The following is a 13,371-nucleotide window of genomic DNA, read 5'->3' as shown; positions in this document are numbered from 1 at the left end:
GTGGCGCTGATGTTCAAGCCGTGCGTCTGTACGTGGCTTTTGCCCAAACGTAATGACGCCAAAGCGTACGTGGTGCTTGTCGTTCGAGTTCGAGTGACGCAGTTAGTGAGCAGCAGTTAAAAAGACCAAAAAAAAAAAAAAAAGAAAGCTCAGCAAGAACTTCGTGAAGTCGTCATCCGTTTACTGCTGTTGCGCCACGTGGCTTCGTGTGATTTTCCATCGCTCGAACCCATAGAGTATTGTTCGCGCACTGTGCGGGTTTTGTTTTTTTCGTTCAGTCGCGCACTTGACTCGCGAAGACCCTGCGGCGACCTGTCTGCCGACAGTCCTCGTGTCCTCGAGGCAGGCGTTCTTTTTTTTTACCCCAATATCCGAGACTAGACAAAAATTGAAAGAACAGCGAGAAAGCCTTCCAAGAGGCTGTGTTGCTTTCCATCTTGACGCAGGTTCTCCCTTTCTGCTCCTTGTCGCTGCTCCTAATCGATTACCTTTTCCCTCTCTCTCTCTCTCGCTCCCCTCTGCCTTCTGAACTCTTCCTGCTCGTCTTTCCCTTTCTGTACCCTTCCTCTCCCTTTTCTTCCCCTCTCTTTCTTTTTATTGACCCCTCGATCCTAATACGTCTTTCTTCGACTCGGAGGTACCACCGCCACTGACGAGTACCGACTCGCGCGCTCCGCGATTTTTCAGGATGCGTTTCCTTTTATTTTTCGCCTCTTTTTGCATTCTTTTCCTCGCCGCGCGCTCCAATCTCGCTCGCACTGCCGCACAGACGAACCGTGGTTTGAGCCTGCTTGTTGGCTCGGCCGGTGCCTAGAGTCCGAAATCAATGTTGCGGATCGATCGCAAACCGGGTAAGTGATTGTGCGACGGCCGTGAGAGACAGATTTGGATTTTCCCTTTCGGATCTGCGTTCGCCTTCTCCTCCTCCACACTTTCTAGCGCACTCCCCCCTCCCTTCGTCCCCAACTCTCGCGGGGCCAGCCTTGGGAAATGCTTCTGCTGCCGCCCGTGCTTCTTCGGTGTTTGTCGCGCTCTCTGGTCTGCGCCCCCTTATTGGTTCACTTCGTAATTCCTCGTTGGTCGACGCACGCCAGTGCGAGTTTACACCGCGAACTTGGAATCGATTCGGAGACGCGGTAGGGAACGAGATGGCAGATTCTCTGGGCCTGATCACTTGGGTTTGTTTTCACACGTTCATATGCTCGCTGGCATAGGAACAGCATAACGAACGCGCTGGTAGGAGGGGTGTTCAATAAGTGGCGCCTTCCGGGCTGTTGCTTTTGAGTCCGTATACCTTGAGTAGGACTTGGTGCCTGGCACCGGAATTGGCTGATCCCGGCCGGCAACTCTTTTTGTGTACCTGCGGGTACCGCAGCTATGTCGCTTTGAAATCTCTGTGCCAAATTAGCCCCGAAGTATCCACCCTGTAGACCTTTTCGCTGTTTACAACTTGATTGAGCGTGCGTAAATGGCGGACTGTTTCGCGCATGAGCCGTTAATTGTTTTAGTGGAATCTTCAAATCGGAACGCTGCTGCTGGAGAACATTGGGAGTATGGTAGTGCCCAAAAGGGAAATTGTGGAGATGCGCACTGGCGGGCATTTGTCGGCATCGAGGCAGCCAAATACATGTAAAACGTGAGCAGACGACGTCCTAAGATATAAAAAGAGCTAATAGCCGAACAATAGAAAAAAAAATTATGGAAATCGAGGAATCTTTCCTCAACCGCATTCGTCAATCAGCGCGGAACAAGGACACGCAATCAGTGAAATTCGGACCATCACTCTCCTAACACCATTAATTGTCTGCGACTTCGCATGATGTGATAGAGCTGTCGATCCCAACTGTCCAGATATTAGGGCAGATGCCGAACACATTCTAGACTCATTGAACTCTGCCGTTACCTTGTTATGTGTCGCGTTATCATCATCAGCTTAATTACGTTCACTACAAGACAGTCTTCACCGATATCCGGGTTAGGGTTCTAAGGGCACGTAGATAGAAGCATGCCCGAGAGTAAGGGACTTGGGTCCATTATCCTCCTCCTCCTTTCTGGAGTGATTTGCCTCCCTCTGTCTAGGTAGACGACCAACGGCACTTAGCGAAGCAAGCTCTCTTTTTCACTGAGCTTTACTACTGGCCTCGGATAAAGTTTTTATTTCCCTCACTCCTATCTAATCCTCCTCCTCTCTAATCCTCCTCCCAATAATGCTTTCGAGTTTTAAATCTCCCTTCGCCGTCTCGGAGTACTGGGTGAGCCCGAAGAGACGTCGCGAAGGAGGCACGAATCCGCACGCGAAGCACCCGAGCACAGCGGATCACGAGAGAACGCAGCCTCCCACTGGAGGAGAAGCGATGGGCGCCGGCTTTCGGTGCTGTGTAGCGGGCGCAGAACGCTCATCTCGGGGGTGTGTATTGACAGCGGGGTGGCCCGGCCCCGGTGTTCCTCCTCTGGACGGCGGGGGAGTCCTCCCGGGCTGTTCGTCCGTCCGAAATAATCGAAGAAGGATCGCTGTCCGCCGTGGCCCGGACCCAGCGACGCCGACAATTGACGGCCTCCGCCGCAACGATACACCCCGCATCGTTGCCCGTTCCGTATATCTCCTTCTCCTCCTCACCCTCATCCTGCGCCCTTCCTTGTGTTTCTCGATCCCCTCCTCACCATTGTCTGGCAGGGTTGCGGGGAGGGGGGGGGGGGGACCGTTTTATCTCCCTTTCCCCCGCGCTCTCTGTTTCTACTCGTTCTTGTACTTGCCTCGTTTGTTGTTACTGCCGCCGTCTGTATATGGTATACCCGCGACCACTCTGCAGAGCTCGGGTGGCGGCGGTCGGGGGAAAGGCGATTCGCTCTGGCGGAGACGTCGGAATCGCCGTCATCGGCTCCCGGCGCCGCCTCCGTTTGCCTGCTTCTCCCCGATAGTCTTTGTGCTGCGCGTGCACCGGCGGCTCTTACGCTGCTCGCGCGCGGCCTACTTTCGATGACCGTTCGGGGAGCGGGCGGAAGCCCGCTCCTTCCGCGCTGGCTGCACCCCTCTGCGCGTCTTGTGTTTTCGGCAATGGTGCGCCAGTCTTTTATGTCTCCCGCTACTCTTCCCTTCTTTCCCCTCCTTGACCAGTCTCAGAAGAGAAATGGGGTGGAGGTGAGTCGCACTCAACGGAGCGACCGTCCCTCGTTATTTTTCTCTTTTTTATGGTTTTTCTACGTGTAGAGGGCTTTTCTTCGTGAAGCGAAGGTGCTTTTTATAATTGAAAACATTCGCCCAGCGGCTGATGCTTCGGGGGAAAATGGAAGAGATGGGACCGTCTTTGACCTTGTTCAGGACTCAGCCTGGAGCGGGAGCAGCGATTTTGACGCTCGGAAACAAGCAGACAAGTTCGCAGAAATTCGTGTTGTCGCGAGTAGCGACTGCTCTTCGACGAACCTGTGAATGTCGGCGCATGGATGTTTTTTTTTTTTTTTCCATGGGACCCCTGCAATATGCTGCCGACGTGACCAGAAGCAGCGTCCCAATATTTACAGAAGCTTTACAGCCGGACAGATAAGTCTAAAAAACGTGTTTTAACCATAACCTCAAAGTGCGATTCATTTTAGCCCAAGGAAGCGGTAGCGGCCTCAGTGCTTTTCGGAAGGGGTCCCTCTCCGCATAATTCTTGGCCAGAACTCGCAACAGTAAAAACGCTGATCTACAAAGACCAAAAAGTTTGATCGCAGGGTATTGCAAAGGCTCGAATGAACCGCGCACGGGAATCAAGAAAGCTATCAGTTTCGACGTGGCTCGCAAATGACGCCGTCAAAGATAGTAGCACATTTAGTACGCACTGCTCTTTTCTATTATCGCGCGCGTAACGCAAAAAAAAAAAACGGTTCTCGATATGGGAACATGGGTATATATACTTAGTCGCTTTCCGGTCGTGGACCGATCGTTAGCGGGCAGCCGTTACCGCTAACAGCTATTTCGTGTCTGTCTCTCGTGTGGCTATCCTGTCAACGTATTCGACGAGCGCGGAACGTGTCTAACGTGTCACTCTTATTACGACCTGCGCATTTTCTACAAGCTCGGCGAAGCGACGAGAGAGAGGAAGGAGAGAGATGACTTCTTCGATGGAACGGCCTATCCGCCCACCACTCTGCATTCTGACACTTCCCCACCGGCGGTGGCTCTCTCCCTCTGCGTGCCCGCTCCATTAGGCACTTCATATTGGCTGCCGCCGTTTATGCACTTCTTTTCCTTGGCCGCGAGTCGGGCGGACCGATACGCTAATGTGCGCGCGTTTAGGCTCTCTTCCGTCTCGGCTCGTCCTAGTTGGAGCGTTATGGCGGCGAGTGTTGTTGCTCCTTAACCTCCTCCTCCTCACGCGTTCTCTCTCTCCACTATTTTAGCGCTGCTTTAGCCGCCGAGAAGACGTGAAGGCGCCCCCGCTTCGCCAGAGCCTCGTCATCTCGTTTCGAGGTTCGTTACTTTCCGTCCTCGCTCATTTTCCGCTTTCTTTTTTTTTTCTCTCTTTTTATGCTAGGTTTCCCCTCCTCGAAGCTGTCGACGTCATATGTGTTGCGCTGATCAGCGTGCCGGAGAACGAATATGACTGATGATGATGATATTCGCGGCACCTCTTCTTGCGCTGTGTCCAGTTTTAACGAAAAATGTAGATTCGTGCTGAGTGACACTTGTGAAAACTTACAAAAAGTTTTAGACAGTCTGTAGGGTGCCTATACGCTTCTGTCTATAAAGTTTATGTACTGTCTCTAGACAAATCCTAGAGAACAGTCTATAGGAAATACAAATGTCATAGACGGTCTGTAGACAATATATAGATTTATGGTCATACACTTTTAGTAGACTTTTGTCTATAGACAGTCTATAGACTATGAATATACAAAAGGAAATATCTATTGGAAGTCAATAGAGTCAATAAGAAGTCTATAGACTGTCTATAGGCCATTTTTATAGGGGCAGTGCCGCAGAGTGATGGGATCTAATCTGTTTAATTTTCTAATCTTAGTTCCTGTTCGTTTTGATTGGAAAGGGATTAGTTTACACTGTGTCGTGAAATTTGTTTGATTGATTTTGAGCACCGAGTCCACATTCGGAGGGAGTGCTTACCGTTAATCGCCGAATCTCTCTCTCTCTCTCTCTCTTTCCCTCCCTCTAGTCGATGATTTCCAGTGTGCGTTACTCGGACTCCGGCAGGTGCGAAAATTCGGCGGTGCATGTCTCTTCTAAATACGAATGCTTCTAAATGTCTTCTAAATACGAATGCGCCTATATGGGAGTAAAAAAAGGTGTAAGCTGCCTTCTAGTACAGTCTCTTTCATAAAAGGGAGTGCTCTAGAGCACAGCTTTCTTCCTCTTTACTCCCTTCCGTTGAGTGTGTACTCTTGTTTCGAAGTACGAGCTGTCGCCTCGTACCCCTCTGACCGACTGCCCCCGTGCGTTCGCGGCTTCGATGGCGCTGCACGGAAGAACCGCTCTTCTTCTTCTTTCGATGCGGAAGCGTCCGTCTTCCTCTCCTCCTCCCTTCCTCGTTGCCGCGTGCGTGGTGATTTCATTTGCAGTCTCCCCGCCGCGGGCTACGCGCACAACAACGCTGTTTCCCCGCTTGTTACGTCGGAGGAGCGGACTTCTTTCCTCCTCCTCCTCCTCCCCTTTTGCGTGAAGGGCATCGCCGTGGCGCTCGCCTGTCGTGCGTAACAGCTATATAAGTAACAGCAGCAGCAGCAGCAGCGGCAGTGGCGTCAAAAGTGCGCTTGTGTCTTTGCTTCGGCTTCCCCCACCGCCTCCGGCAATGACCGCGGCCATCTTCGTCCGGTCGTTGCCGCTCGCGAGTTTCCTGCGTGCTGCACGCACTCGAGAGCACCCTTTCCTCCTTTACTCTCCCTCTCCCCCTTTCCATTCCCTTGATTTGATCTGCGAGCAATTCTTGGCGCCCCACGGCTCCCATAGCCCGGTCGGCGCTTTGCCTTTTCCATTGGCGCCGCGTCGCCGGACCTCATAGAGTTACCCGATCATCTGAAGCCCCCCACCCTACTCCTTGATTCCTTGTTTCTTCCTCGTACGCGTGTCGACTTCGCTCGTGGCTGTTTTTGCCTGGGCGCTGGCACTGATTACGGAGTGTTTGACGCGGCTGTTTCTTGTGATGTGCTGCTTGGCCGGTGACTGAGTTGGCGACACTAATACGCCCGGGTTAGCTACATATAGCGGTCCCCTGGGGAGGCGCGGGATGCTTTGCGAGTGGCGCCCTCGGGGTTATTTCTCGCTGGGCGCTCGGGTGCGTTGTTGTGCGCTCGGTTGGGTCGTTACTTGAGCGACCGCTAGATATCGCTTCCGCGATAAATTACCGTTGGTGATATTGAGACAATGGAGCTTGTTAATGTCGCGGCCGTTTTAAGTGAAGAAAGCGTTATGGTTATTTACAATGCCACTAGCCTGCCCAGGGAACTCCTGGTTCCGATAAAATGCACGGAAGAAGATCTAGTGTATGAGCGTCGGAAGTGAAAGAACCAACTCGCCCCACTTTTAATTCACAATGCGCGCTTATGGGCGTCAGACCCAGAAAATGAGCTTTGGTTTTCAGGCATCGAGTTAAAGAACTGTGGCAACCAGGCTGCACTGCTTGCGTTTGGTTTTGAAGTGTACAGAAGTAACAGCTGTATGAAGTGAAACGTCGGTACGCGCAGATATAGTTTAGTCTGTGACCGCGTAGAAGCTGCAGGCCTTCATATGTATACTTTGTAAACTCCCACCCCTGTCCTTTCGCGCTATTGTTCCCCTGAGTGCTTCTCTTCGCTATCCTCTCCCTGTCCCTTTTATTTGCTCCGATCGCAGCTCCGGTGCTTAGGATAGCAATTGCCGCTGGCGGTAGCATCTTTTCCTTTCTTTATGCAATGTTTTCTGAATAAAATACCACTACTACTACGCTTCTGCCGGTCCCCGCTCTCGGTCTCGCGTCACATTTGCGTAGCCTTGAAAAGGCAGCGTCTTCGGACGTTTACATTACGGGGGACGAGGAAGAAACGGACGCGTGGGTTGTGCTTCATTCCTGCTGCTGGGAAAATTGGCCCATTTCAAATGTATACACGTGCTCGGCCGGCTGCGTCTGTTTTAGTCGATTCCCACTCCGCGAATGCGTTTCTAGCTGCGCTGTCTCTAATCCTGCGCGTCCTCTGGAACGATGCCAGATGCATCCCGCGTCGCTATTTCCGATTGCACTGGCGCTGATCTACTTCCACGCTGTCCCCAAAAGTACTCGTCAGCGCAACAACGTTCTCGACTGTCGGCGTCTATATACGATATAGACAGCGCGCGTGCGGAAAGGACGTACTCTGGCTTCTATGCTCTCGTTCTCGTGTCCTTTTTGTTTTGTGTTGCCTTCCATCGTGTGCACAAGCGCGCGTTCGTAGCGGCCCCTATGCTCTCATGGCAGCGTTGTTTCTTGGCTTGTGCTGTTCTTTTGTTGGCCATCGTGGGGGCCACTTTTGCGTCGGCCGCCGCTGTCGTCGCCAGCCGCGCGCCGGTGGGCGTGACGTTGTCATCGTTGTCGTTCCTCGGAGCCGGGGCAACAATCGCTAATGGCGCCGGTGACGAGCGCCGGCGGCCGATAGGTGGCGTAGTCCACCCCCCTCTGCCTCCCCAGTGTGCGCGCCGCGCTGCCGTAGTTGTGTGCAGCATCCCGGAAGTGCTGGGCGCTCTGCAAAAGCTCGTGCGTAAGCAGATGCATAATTTGGAGCGTCATGGTTTGCGTGCTTCGTCAGGTGTACAGGACACTCGGTGCTCTGCTCCGGTTGAAAGGTCAGATTTTACCGAAATGCAGGAATTATGTGCAAGACCACAGAAAGAATTGACCATCTCGTCGTCCCCTCTTTTTGGGAGTTTGTGGACCAGGCTCCAGTTTTCCAGTGATCAGAGGATTGACGCAAGCTCAAGCGCGATGGAAACAGACTGCGCGTACGCGCACCCCTTTCTGGGTGCGCTCTCCAACGCGCTGAAAGCGTCTGTCGAGTGTATATATCGACTCTGGCGGATGGCTGGGCCTTCGTCGCCTGATTGTTGCGCTATACAGCTGATTGTTGCTGGGACAAAGGTGACTTCTCCCGCTTTGCTCTGTGTTTTTCGAAGGGCCCAGTATGCAGCGTTGGAAGTTCGCATACTACATTGTTGGGGCGTTATTCATCATTTCATTCGCCTTTGATAGTTGTCTGCCTTTAGTAGAATCTTTGATGAAAGCGATCTGATTGTAACGTCTTCCTACGTATTGGTTAGCTAATTTGGAAGGTAACGGATTTACCAGGATTTAGCATGACGAAGACTGTAACGCTGAGGAATGCTTTTGCCGGCGTGCAGTAAGATAACGACAACAAGGATTTGATCGTGGATTAATATTAGCTCAGTTATAAAGCGAGAACTTACGTTTCACTTCCATCGTCACGTTATATTCGGTCAAATGCGGTAGGCGGCGTACACGGAAGAGGGAATTTTGGCTCTAGCCAGTGCCTCCTATAGCTAAAAGAGGCCACAGCACTCATTTTGTGACGTCACGCACCTTGTCTGGTTGTCCATATCACGTCATGGATCTACAACACAAAGCTCGGGAAACGATGGCCGCTTCTTATCTTGGTGGCTGCCACTTCTTGAGCTTTGTGTTCTAAATTCTTATTGTCTTATGGCAAACCGAGCAATGTGCGTGACGTCACAGGAGTGCGACTCGAGGATGAGAACTTCTTCGTGTCTGACGGTTTCAGAAACGTCAAAGATCTTCAAACACCTGAAGTTTCGTGAATTGAAGGTATGGAAAGAGTGTGCATCGTTTTCCTTTCGAAGCGGGCAAAACTGCACTGACTCTATTTTCAGATAATTATTAGATCCCTTTCATGCGCTGCTTTAATGCAGGAGGGTATATGTTTGTTCGTGTTGGTTCATCCTTGCACATAAAGCACAGCGCGGTAACTACAGAGGACGAGGCGAGGACAGGACAAGCGCTGGTCCTGTCGTCGCTTAGTTACCGCGCTATGCTTTTTGTGTTTTAATTCACTCTATACCGCTCGAGGCCTGCTCCGGCACTGGTTCCGCTCCGAGTATTCCTGGGGAGTTCGCGTGCTTCGGAGGCATTTTGACAACCACGCCGTGATCTCTGCTCCTTCGTTCGAATATCCGTCAACGTCCGGACGTGCGATAAGGGGCAGCACGTCGAGCGATAGCGACCCTATCGGAGTGCCGTCGGGGCGTTTTCACTGCTGCAGAGCCGACCGACGGGGCCCATTCGTCTTCCCGGAGCATCGTGCGGGCGCGGACGGTGCATTGATAAAAGTGAGTCACGTGTGGCATTGTGTGCGTACATACTTGTGCGGTCGTTGGCATATCAAGCGTAGAGAGAAAAAGGCCCCCCGCGGCTTGCGTGGGCGCGTGACTGCAGTGAAAAGCATACACAGTTGCAGCGTTCGCTGACGCGCGTGCACGACTGCTGTAGCGTTGCTTACCCCCTTCCTTATATATACTACATATACGTATGTCATCGTACGAACGAGGCATTGTCATGTCCGTTCGGGTGTGGCCGCTACGTTCTGGAATGGAAAGAGGTCACGTGTCCAGATCGGGGTGGGCGTTGTTCGGAGCTGCGTGCGTAGACGCGAAGGAACAGACGAATTGGGTGAACCTGTGACGTAATGCACTTAGCGCGCTGTGAATGCACGGACGAGAAAACGGAGGCACAGCGCTTTGACAAGTTCGCTGGAAAGTTCGCTTGGAAAGTTCGCTGCGAAGTTGTGCGGCCAACAGGTATTTTCGCGCGCTCGGATTCCGTGAACGTGCTTTGAGTTTAGCTGCGAAAGTGTGGGACATATGCTATACTACCTGAGGCGCGCAGTACTTGGAAGATGCTGAGCCCGGGGTGTTCTAACGCGCGCGCGAATCTTTGTGTAAGCAGGTGCGGTTCCTTATTATTTTCTGCAGTTCGCCCTTCTATAGACTAAACACAATCGTTACCGCTAGAACTGCGAAGTAACCATTGTGATCTGCAAAGCCACCAGCGCAGAACTTAAACCGAAATTCTTGAGCGTGACGAATGAGCGCTGTTGGCTTTAGGAGAAGCCCAGAGTGCTGATTTTCTTTTATTTGGACGGCGCGAACGGTGTTGTTTTCCGAAGGAGTGCGTCGTTAACGTATATTCACAGCCTTGGTCTGAAGTATGCAAGTCATATGGTTTACTTTTGATCCTTAAGACTGAGCTCCATGTACGCGAAAAAGTAAGCGACGCGACGAGGCGGCGCGGCGGCGACGGCTGGCTGTCGCTCCTTCGCCCACCGGCCAAGCTCCATGCATAGCGACAACGCGAACGCGAAACGGAGACGACGACCAGTGTTGCTGGCATAATATACCGCAAAGCTGTTTGCGTTTATAACAAGTCACATTATTTGCAAGGATTAAAATTTTTGGCAGAAAAATGTCAAATAAAACGTGTTTACAGCTTTGCCATTGTATGTCATTGCATGTCATTTTATGTTATTGTCACGGGCGCCGCCATGTTGCCTGAACGTGGGGCGCACACCTGTTTGAACCTCGCGCGCTTTCTGACCTCAAACGACGCATACTAGCTAAGCCTAGCAGCACAGTAAACACACGCAATCTGAAAATCTGGGGTGTTTTATCGCTAAAATTTTGTGGTTGACGCAAGTTCAGAGAAAGCGAAAGCTTCGTGAGCATTTAGTTTGCCGTGAACGTGGGGCACAGCGTAGCGACAACGACGAATCGGTGGTGAAGCAAGATTCCCGGCCAGAGCCAGCGCCATCTTTGCCAGAGCCGGCAAGAGGCTCGGTAGTGACGTACGCTGCCAGGTTAGCTGCTATTGGCTAATCGCGTTGGCAACTTCCGGGCGACGAGCGAAATTTTCTGTGAGTGCAGATCCGAGCGACAGGACAAGCGACACGGGTATTTCGCTTCGCGCGACGGTGCCGCTCGTCGCTTGCCGCTGTCGCGTTCGCGTGAGTTTTCGCGTACATGGAGTTCAGCCTTTATGCTGGAGCACTTGCGGCGATCCTAAAGGCCGAAATCTTTTGAAACATGAGAGCGAGGGTTTTCCTGCCTTGCAGATTTGGAGCTTCAGGGTTAAGCGTCCCTCTATAGACGGCTGAAAAGGAGACGATGCGAGCTGGACACTTCTGTCTAGATGCTGTACATCTCTGTATTGCCCGTTGTAATTATTCGCAATAAGTCTTTCATTAAACACCCCGCCGCTTTGGCTCAGTGATTGGCGCTCGGCGGCGTACCCGAAAGTTGCGATTTCGATCCCGGCCGCGGCGGTCGAATTTCGATGGAGGCGAAATTCTAGAAGCCCGTGAACTGTGCGATGCCAGTGCACGTTAAAGAACCTCACGCGGTCGAAATTTCCGGAGCCCTTCACTACGGCGTCCCTCATAGCCTGAGTCGCTTTGGGCCGTTAACCCCAATTTCATTAAATGCTTTCGCTAGCGCTAACTCTATATCGACGTGCATTGGCTTAAGCCTTGAACGTCGTGTTTAAAACTAGTCTACCAACCGAAACAGGCACGCTGTGTCTTCGTTCTTCCGTTGCGGGTGTGCGACTAACAGATTAATACTTTTCTTTACTATAGTAAAATAGTGAACTTTCTAATCACGCAGATCGCCGAAGACTGAGCTAAGGTTATACGTCTTCGATCTAGCCTGAGCCTACTCAGTGTACGCTGGACTATAACCTGGCATCAGCATTGTGGCCGACGAAAGCCCCTTTACAATTTCTCAGGGACGCGCAGTTCTTAACACACCTGTGTACGTGTGTGAGTGTCACTTCATCATTATTCCCATTTGCATAGCGTTACCAAGATAACATCTGCGGTTGTCGTTAAACATCACCGCCGCCTTTCCCTACTCCTTCTTGAGCATTTTCTTTCACGGCAGGCTCTCGCACCTGGTTTTTCACGCTATACGCTCTGCATCCGCCATCTGCGCTGAACAGACCGAGACCACCGTCCCAGAAACAGAAATCTCAGAAAACAAAAACATTCCACAAGAGGCCAGGGTATAGAGGCACGTCTACACAAATAAAGTTGTCCCTCTTCTCTCCGTGGCGTCTTACGAAGGGGATCACTGATGCGTGGCCGTCGATCTCACGTTTCCCACATCTCGCCCTTCAGTGCGCCAGCGTCGAGGCTGCTATATCTGCCGCGTGCAGAGGCGACGCGGACTTGACGGGGCCTAATTAAAACGGGCCCCCGAGATAGACCTCGCCGGAAGGAAGAAGCTCGGTGCAAAAGGCTGCCGGCATGTGTCGGCGGCACATCCGTCTCCCGGCACTCTCACCTTCGCGGTGGCAGGTCTTCTCGCCGGCTGTGATTAATTTCGCCTGTTACTCACTAACTATAACGCTGTATGCATAGTTAGGCGCGTCATCGATGTCTTCAGTTGCTCGGTCGTGGTTCTAATAGCTTCGCTGTAGCCGGGTGTCAAGAAATGGCGGTCTTTGAGGACGTGAGTCACGTGACTTCTTAATACGTGAAACGCTATAGGAATGCGTGGAACGCCGCTTTTCTGCGGCTGCGTTATCGCCGTCGGCTGTTGTGTGTGTTGTGGTCGTGCGTGTTTCTGACGAGTCACATTGCGCGGCCATTCTTCGCACGCTTTGAATTTCACATGCACTGCGCGCTCCGAAATTATAATGCTGGCGGCTCGTAGCGGTCGCAGCATCGGGCGAGGCTTCTTTATTTGGCTGTCACGCTTGCTTTTATAGACTCTCGTACTTCTCGGTCACTTCGTCCGCCTGTTTCGGTGAAGTCGCCTTTCGCGCAGGCATCGTGCAGAAATTTGTCAAAAAGCAGCGAACACAACGAACAAGCCGTTATTCATAGTGCCATGATGGCACAATTTATTATTTACACATTTGTCCTTAAGTGTATTATAACTTGGCCGGTGACTTCGGCGTACTCTCTCCCTAGCGTCGATGTATACACTTCCTACATACTCACGTGAACAGTGTTGTCTTAAACCCCTTTTGGCTGCTTTGGCTCTTCCCAGTGGAGGGGGATATCCGTTGTGTATGCTGGCAAGGGAGACAAAGCTAAACTGAAGCTGTTGAAAGCACCGTCCTTTTACTACTTTCCCCTCCGCCCGCGGAAGCAGCAAAATCAAAACGCTTTTATCCAAGAGGCATCCGCGACCTCTTTGTTTCTCGTTTGAGACCGCATGTAAGGGTGCGCAGCCTTTAAGGAAACGAAAGTGCCGATGGACTTTATACTCTCAGTCCTTTTTTTTTCTACCTTTCCCTCTTCCTTTGAAAAATGAAGCCGGCTCTCTGAATGCGCGAAGATAAGGCGGCGGTATGCCGAACAAAAGAGGGACCATATATAGGAGCGCTGATGAAGTAAGTG

The 13,371-nt window shown here is 51.9% G+C and overlaps 1 protein-coding gene across 3 annotated transcripts in view; it reads left to right on the top strand.

Annotated features, from left to right (window-relative positions):
- LOC149363250 (protein-tyrosine sulfotransferase 1-like) overlaps positions 1–13,371 on the top strand; it is a 249,801-nt gene that overhangs the window by 109,616 nt on the left and 126,814 nt on the right. Inside the window, exon 1 of one of the 3 annotated variants that reach the window (XM_089573399.1) lies at positions 4,380–4,450. The exons of the other annotated variants lie outside the window; for them this stretch is intronic. The gene's annotated coding sequence lies outside the window, so the exon portion shown is untranslated. Of the gene's footprint in view, positions 1–4,379; positions 4,451–13,371 lie in introns of those variants that run through there. 3 annotated transcript variants of the gene reach the window in all.

The sequence above is a fragment of the Amblyomma mixtum genome, chromosome 2 (assembly GCF_055824585.1).
Source record: "Amblyomma mixtum isolate Tamu chromosome 2, ASM5582458v1, whole genome shotgun sequence".
Classification (NCBI taxonomy): domain Eukaryota; kingdom Metazoa; phylum Arthropoda; class Arachnida; order Ixodida; family Ixodidae; genus Amblyomma; species Amblyomma mixtum.
Note: the sequence above shows the minus strand (reverse complement) of the source record. Positions and strands in the feature narration are given on the sequence as shown.